Source organism: Prionailurus viverrinus, chromosome D1, assembly GCF_022837055.1.
Source record: "Prionailurus viverrinus isolate Anna chromosome D1, UM_Priviv_1.0, whole genome shotgun sequence".
Lineage (NCBI taxonomy): Eukaryota > Metazoa > Chordata > Mammalia > Carnivora > Felidae > Prionailurus > Prionailurus viverrinus.
The window spans coordinates 35,782,246-35,788,205 of NC_062570.1; the positions used below are offsets into that span (position 1 = coordinate 35,782,246).

The window sequence follows — 5,960 nt, forward strand, 5'->3', positions numbered from 1 at the left end:
GGACACCTGTGTGGCTCAGTCAGTTGAATGTCTGACTCTTGATATTGTATCAGGTTATGATCTCAAGATCATGGGATTGATTGCCATATTGGACTCCACACTGAGTGTGGAGCCTGTTAAGATTCTCTTTCTATCTCCTGGGTAACCTGGGTGGCTAAGTTGGTTAAGTGTTCAACTCTTGGTGTCAGCTCAAGCCATGATCTTATGGTTCGAGAGTTTGAGCCCCGCTTTTGTCTCTGCACTGACCATGTGGAGCCTGATTGGATTCTCTCTCCCTCTGTCTCTGCCTGTCTCCTGATTGAGCTGTCTCTCTTTCAAAATAAATAAATAAACATTAAACCAAATATTCCTTATCTCTCTCTGCCCCTTGCCCCCGCTGGTGTTTTCTCTCTTTTTCTCTAAAATAAAATTTAAAAAAGGTAACCAAGAGTCATTTTGGATAACTCAAAAAGTGCTTACAACCCATCCTGGTGAATTTGGTAACCTCTCAAGAGTCAGACCTGAATTTCATTATATTTTGTTTTAGTAATTATATACATTCAGATAAATTTACCTACTGAATATGTCTTGATTTTTGTCTAAAATGGAAATAGTTATAATGATTATGTAACATAGTTGATACCATAGATAAATAAATAAATGACCACTTTCAATGGCCTTGAGCGCATAGCCAGTGCTTAATAAACCTTATTTATGTCCTACTATTAATCATTATACAATTTTTTTTAATTTTTTTATTTTTGGGACAGAGAGAGAGAGCAGGGAGGGGCAGAGAGAGAGGGAGACACAGAATCGGAAACAGGCTCCAGGCTCCAAGCCATCAGCCCAAAGCCTGACGCGGGGCTCGAACTCACGGACCGCGAGATCATGACCTGGCTGAAGTCGGACGCTTAACTGACTGCGCCACCCAGGCGCCCCTCATTATACAATTTTTAACATTATCTCTCTCTCTTTATCCTTCCCTTCTTTCTCTCTTTGCTATTCTTACACACACATGCGCACACACACACACACACACACAGAAAATCTTTCATACAACATCCATTCTCCTTCCTAAATCTTGACTGCCTTATTTCTTGTACTAGTTTACTCTTTAGACTACCTGTATTTTAACAAAGAGCTATTGAACAAAATTCTCTATTGTACAGCCTGGCATGATAAGGTTGACATCAGAATAAAAACAGATGCTAGATCACTAAACTTAACTTTGGATGAAAGGGATGGGGAGAGAAAAGTTAACAGTAGGGAAATGGAATGAGAACACGGGAAGGATCCAAGTTTGAAATCTTTAATGTAGAATGTCAACAATTCTATGATCTCTTTTTCTTTGCCCAGTAGTCCTTAGAAAACAAACCTTCATTACTCAAGTTATCACTTGAGTCAAAAGAGAAGGGATAATTTCATAAGAGATAGATGAGTCCCTGCTTCCATCCAATTCCTTTTCCCTCCTATAAAGCAGTAACAGGTTACTGCAGTGCCTGTGTCAGGTGTAATAAGGATTTTGGACAACAGAATGCCTCCAGGACTCTTGAATATTCTCCTATTCTTAAAATTTCAATTATAGGCACATAGCCTTAAAAGCTTCTATTTTTGAAAGCTTAAAACTCAAATGTTTTCTTCTAAATGCATCAAAGATCTCTAAGATCTCAGATGCTTACTTTTTTACTTCAAACAATGTTAAAAATAAAAGAATGCATAAAACTATGAGGGAAAATGACTAACTTACTTGAAAATGAATAGAAAATGTAATAAATGCATTAAGACTTTAAAATTTTACCTTGGACAAGTCCTGTTGATGTTTAGAGATCTATGCTGATGTTTATGGATCTACAGACTGCCAAAGTAAAATGCATAGAATATTCCATGTCTTGTTGAATATGAACAAAACATTTTAACAGAAACCTCAATGATGACTAAGCCACTTCATCCAAAGTTAGGGATTACATACTCTCCTTGATTAATTCTAAAAAGAAAAGTGACAGAGATCAGTAATTAAGTACAGAATATAATCAATGAAGAAAAGTATTCAAATTACTCAGTTCCCAAATTCCTTTTTTCTCTTAACTATATTTATTTTTCTCTCTGGAAATCAGAGAAATATATATTTATCTATATAAAAGCAACTACTTACCATTTTTGCTTTACGAATATACATGAAACTCTTCTTAATCCACCCACAGAGACAACATCTAAGTCCCTGAAATAACCCATTTTTAAACTCCTTGATGAAGTCAATGAACAAATATCTTAGAGGACTATGCATTCCATAATATATTCTGAACACCATACCAAGCAATTCTAAGCTTTAATTTATACACTAAAAGGGTATGAGTAGACACATATTTATTTTCATTATTTAGCTGAATTATGATAGCACCACATATAAAATCATATCATCCACAGTAGTCACAGCATTTTTATCTGTAGCATATAAAACATGACTCTATTTTAAGTTAGGATTCATAGCATTTAGAGAGAACAGTGCTTGCTTCGGAAGCACATATACTAAAATTGGAACGATGCAGAGATTAGCATGGCTCCTGTGCAAGGATGACACGCAAATTCATGAAGCGTTCCATATTTTTCTGTGGATCCTGAGAAACTCAACAGAAGACCGGGGGTGGGGGGAAGATAAGGGGGGAAAAAGTTACAGAGAGTGAAGGAAGCAAACCATAAGAGACTCTTAAATACTGAGAATAAACTGAGGGTTGATGGGGGGTGGGAGGGAGGGAAAAGTGGATGATGGGCATTGAGGAGGGTACCTGTTAGGATGAGCACTGGGTGTTGTATGGAAACCAATTTGACAATAAATTTCATATTAAAAAAAATAGAGATAACAGAAAATGGTAAATTGGATAAATCACTGGGGAGGTGGAGATATATAACACTGTCCAATTAAGTACTTACAATTCTTAAAGAGCTGAAAAAATATCTGCTAACTTCTGGTAGAGGGAAACCTGGAAAATTATAATCAGTAAAATGAGAGGCCATGATTTTTAAATTTTTATTGTTTATCCTGGCAGCTGGTAGGCTGTATGCTTCTTGTTTTTCTAATTAATATAAAGGAGCTCTCCTTTGGAAAAGAGATGTAATTATTTTCAAACCCTGACATACTAATTATATAGATTTAATTTAGGGCTGTTTCCTTATCTGTATAAGGGAGACTGTAATAACTTTCATGTGTGTAATAGTTAAAGTAATAATGTATGCAGAACACCTAACAATGCCGGATACATACTGGAAAACTACTGGTTAATAAAAATTCAATTAAATTGTTTGTTTTATAATAAAGTCTATTACAAAGAAAAATTCACTGAGAAGGAAATATTGTTGACTGATTTCATACTTCTTTTGAAAACTTTAGCTTACAAGAGCATTTGTTTTTTTTTACTTTTAGGTGGATGTAATGTGAACTGAAGATGTTAATCAAATCATGCCTTTTGCTGCTGAAATATTGGACTTGTGGTACTAGATATAAAGCATGATGTGTTGACCTGTCTATGGTATCTTTACCAATGTGTAATAGAAAACTGACAGCCTGTCTCCTGCTTTCATCCATCTACATGCAGGAACCTTGGTAATATATTTTTAGATCCAAATCTGAATGTCTTTCTCTAAATGCATCAAGAGAGTTTAGTAACTATGCACAGAACAGTGATCTAGTTTTCTACCATGAAAAGTGTATAGAAGAGTGAAAATTGGTAAATTATTTTTGGCAAATTCCAGAAAAATGTTGGTTACATAAACAAAACAGAAATAAGGGAGTATAAATGTTTAAAGAGAGAGAAAGAGAGAGAGAGAGAGCAAGAGATAATGAGAGACAGACAAACAGAGGAAATTTTGAAGTAATAGAAGGTGAGGCACATAAATAAGTAAACAAAGAGATAAGTTTATCTTCAGCTCTAGAACATTCATTTAATTTAATGTACTTTAATGCTGAAGAATGTTTAATAAGCAAGTAAATAGAAGACAGGTACATTTTTAAGAAATATTACATCTCGGGGCGCCTGGGTGGCGCAGTCGGTTGAGCGTCCGACTTCAGCCAGGTCACGATCTCGCGGTCCGTGAGTTCGAGCCCCGCGTCAGGCTCTGGGCTGATGGCTCAGAGCCTGGAGCCTGTTTCCAATTCTGTGTCTCCCTCTCTCTCTGCCCCTCCCCCGTTCATGCTCTGTCTCTCTCTGTCCCAAAAAAAATAAATAAACGTTGAAAAAAAAAAGAAAAAAAAAAGAAATACTACATCTCAAGTGTTAACATTAGTATGCAAATATTACCATTTTTCCATATAAATAATTTAACAACAAATATTCTAGGAAGAAAGCCTTTTTCCTATTCTAATTCTAGTTAACTCCAAACTTACTAAATCACTTCATTATTTTTCACCTTTCTTTTCACAGGTATAAGCTCACAACTTTATCATTTGCAAATAACTATAGGTAATGAGACAGTAACTTGTAATAATATCTACACTACAAGTTTGATACCAATATAATTCAATGATTTATCCTTATAGAATAGAGAAAAGCAGTCACTGAAGAAGGAGCATTGCTGAAAATGTCAGATATTGGAAAAATTATTCCACACTAATCAATTACATAACCCTCTCTGAAAGAGTATGAATAATCAGTCACACTTAGTTTCTTCAATATTGGCTGAAGTCTGAAGGAATATTTATTCTTAACTGCTAAGTAGGAGTATATGTTGCGTTCAATATTCCTTAAAAAATAAAAGGAATCTGCTTTATTGTTTGAAACTTGAGATTTGCTTAATATATCTTTTAGATTCTGCAAAATAAAAAAAAGCATTTTAATAATGTGTTTTAACATATAAAATATATTTGAATGGAAGAAAAATGCTGAAAATAATGCAACACTAAATATTAATTGTCCATTGCCTTCATATAATCTTCCAGAAATTCACTTTTATTTTTAGTTTTAAGCTTTTTAAAATGTTTGTGCAGAAGACAGAGGGAGAGAGAGACCTGGGGAGAGGCAGAGAGAGAGTAATAAAGTGAATCTCAAGGAGACTCCACACACAGTGTAGAATCTGATACAGGGCTCGATCCCAGGACCCTGAAATCATGACCTGAACTGAAATCAAGAGTTGGATGTGCAACCGACTGAGCCACCTCAACGCCATTAGGAATTCGCTTTTAAACTCTAATTTTTCTCATTGTCAAGAAAGATATTTTGACTTTAAAGGAAGACGGCAAAGTCAGAAGATCCTAAGCTCAACTTATCCCATGGATACAATTTGATAACACCCACATGACTGTAGATAACCCAGAAAATGATCCAAAGACTGGCAAAATAAACTCTCCACAGCTAAATATAGAAAAGGGGCCACATCAAACAGGGTAGGAAGGGCAAAGACAGCTTCCAGAGCTAAAGGGTCCACTGGACTGTCTGTTAGAGATAGGAACACTGCAACTGTGAAGAGCGGAAAGAAAAAGACTCTAACACTAGGAAGCCCACTTAGGGAAAATGAATCTCCATGACATTTTGCTTTGAGAACCAGAGGGGCTGAATTTTATTAGTTCTGAGAGTCAGCAACACTTAAAACCTGTAACTTTAAAAATCAGCAGACTTGGCTCTGTGAGAGCCAGGAGGGTCAGAGGAAACTGAGTCCCCACCATCAAAGGGACAACACAATAACATCCCAGAGATACTGCATAGAAGCACCAATTTGAAAATTGTCTGAGGTACATGTGGAAGATATGTATTTACTAATCTCACAGCATGTGCTGGAGGGGCAGGGATCCTTGGGAGACTTCCCCAGGAACAAAGGCATTGGTAGGTACAATTTCCCCCTGTTCCCCAGCATGAATAGCCATGGGATAGCCGTGGGAGCCAGCCCAGGGCCAGCACTGGCTACCTGACTTTCTAACAGCACATTCTGCTCACACATTCTCCTATGGACGTGGCCTCTACAGCCACGCCTTGGGACCAGGTCCCCTCCCACAG

At 36.6% G+C, this 5,960-nt stretch overlaps 1 non-coding gene across 1 annotated transcript; it reads left to right on the forward strand.

Annotated features, from left to right (window-relative positions):
- Positions 1–2,481: 2,481 nt before the first annotated feature.
- On the forward strand, positions 2,482–2,585 carry LOC125147355 (U6 spliceosomal RNA). Its single transcript, XR_007145167.1, has one exon. It is a non-coding gene; the product is annotated as a U6 spliceosomal RNA (small nuclear RNA).
- Positions 2,586–5,960: the final 3,375 nt, after the last annotated feature.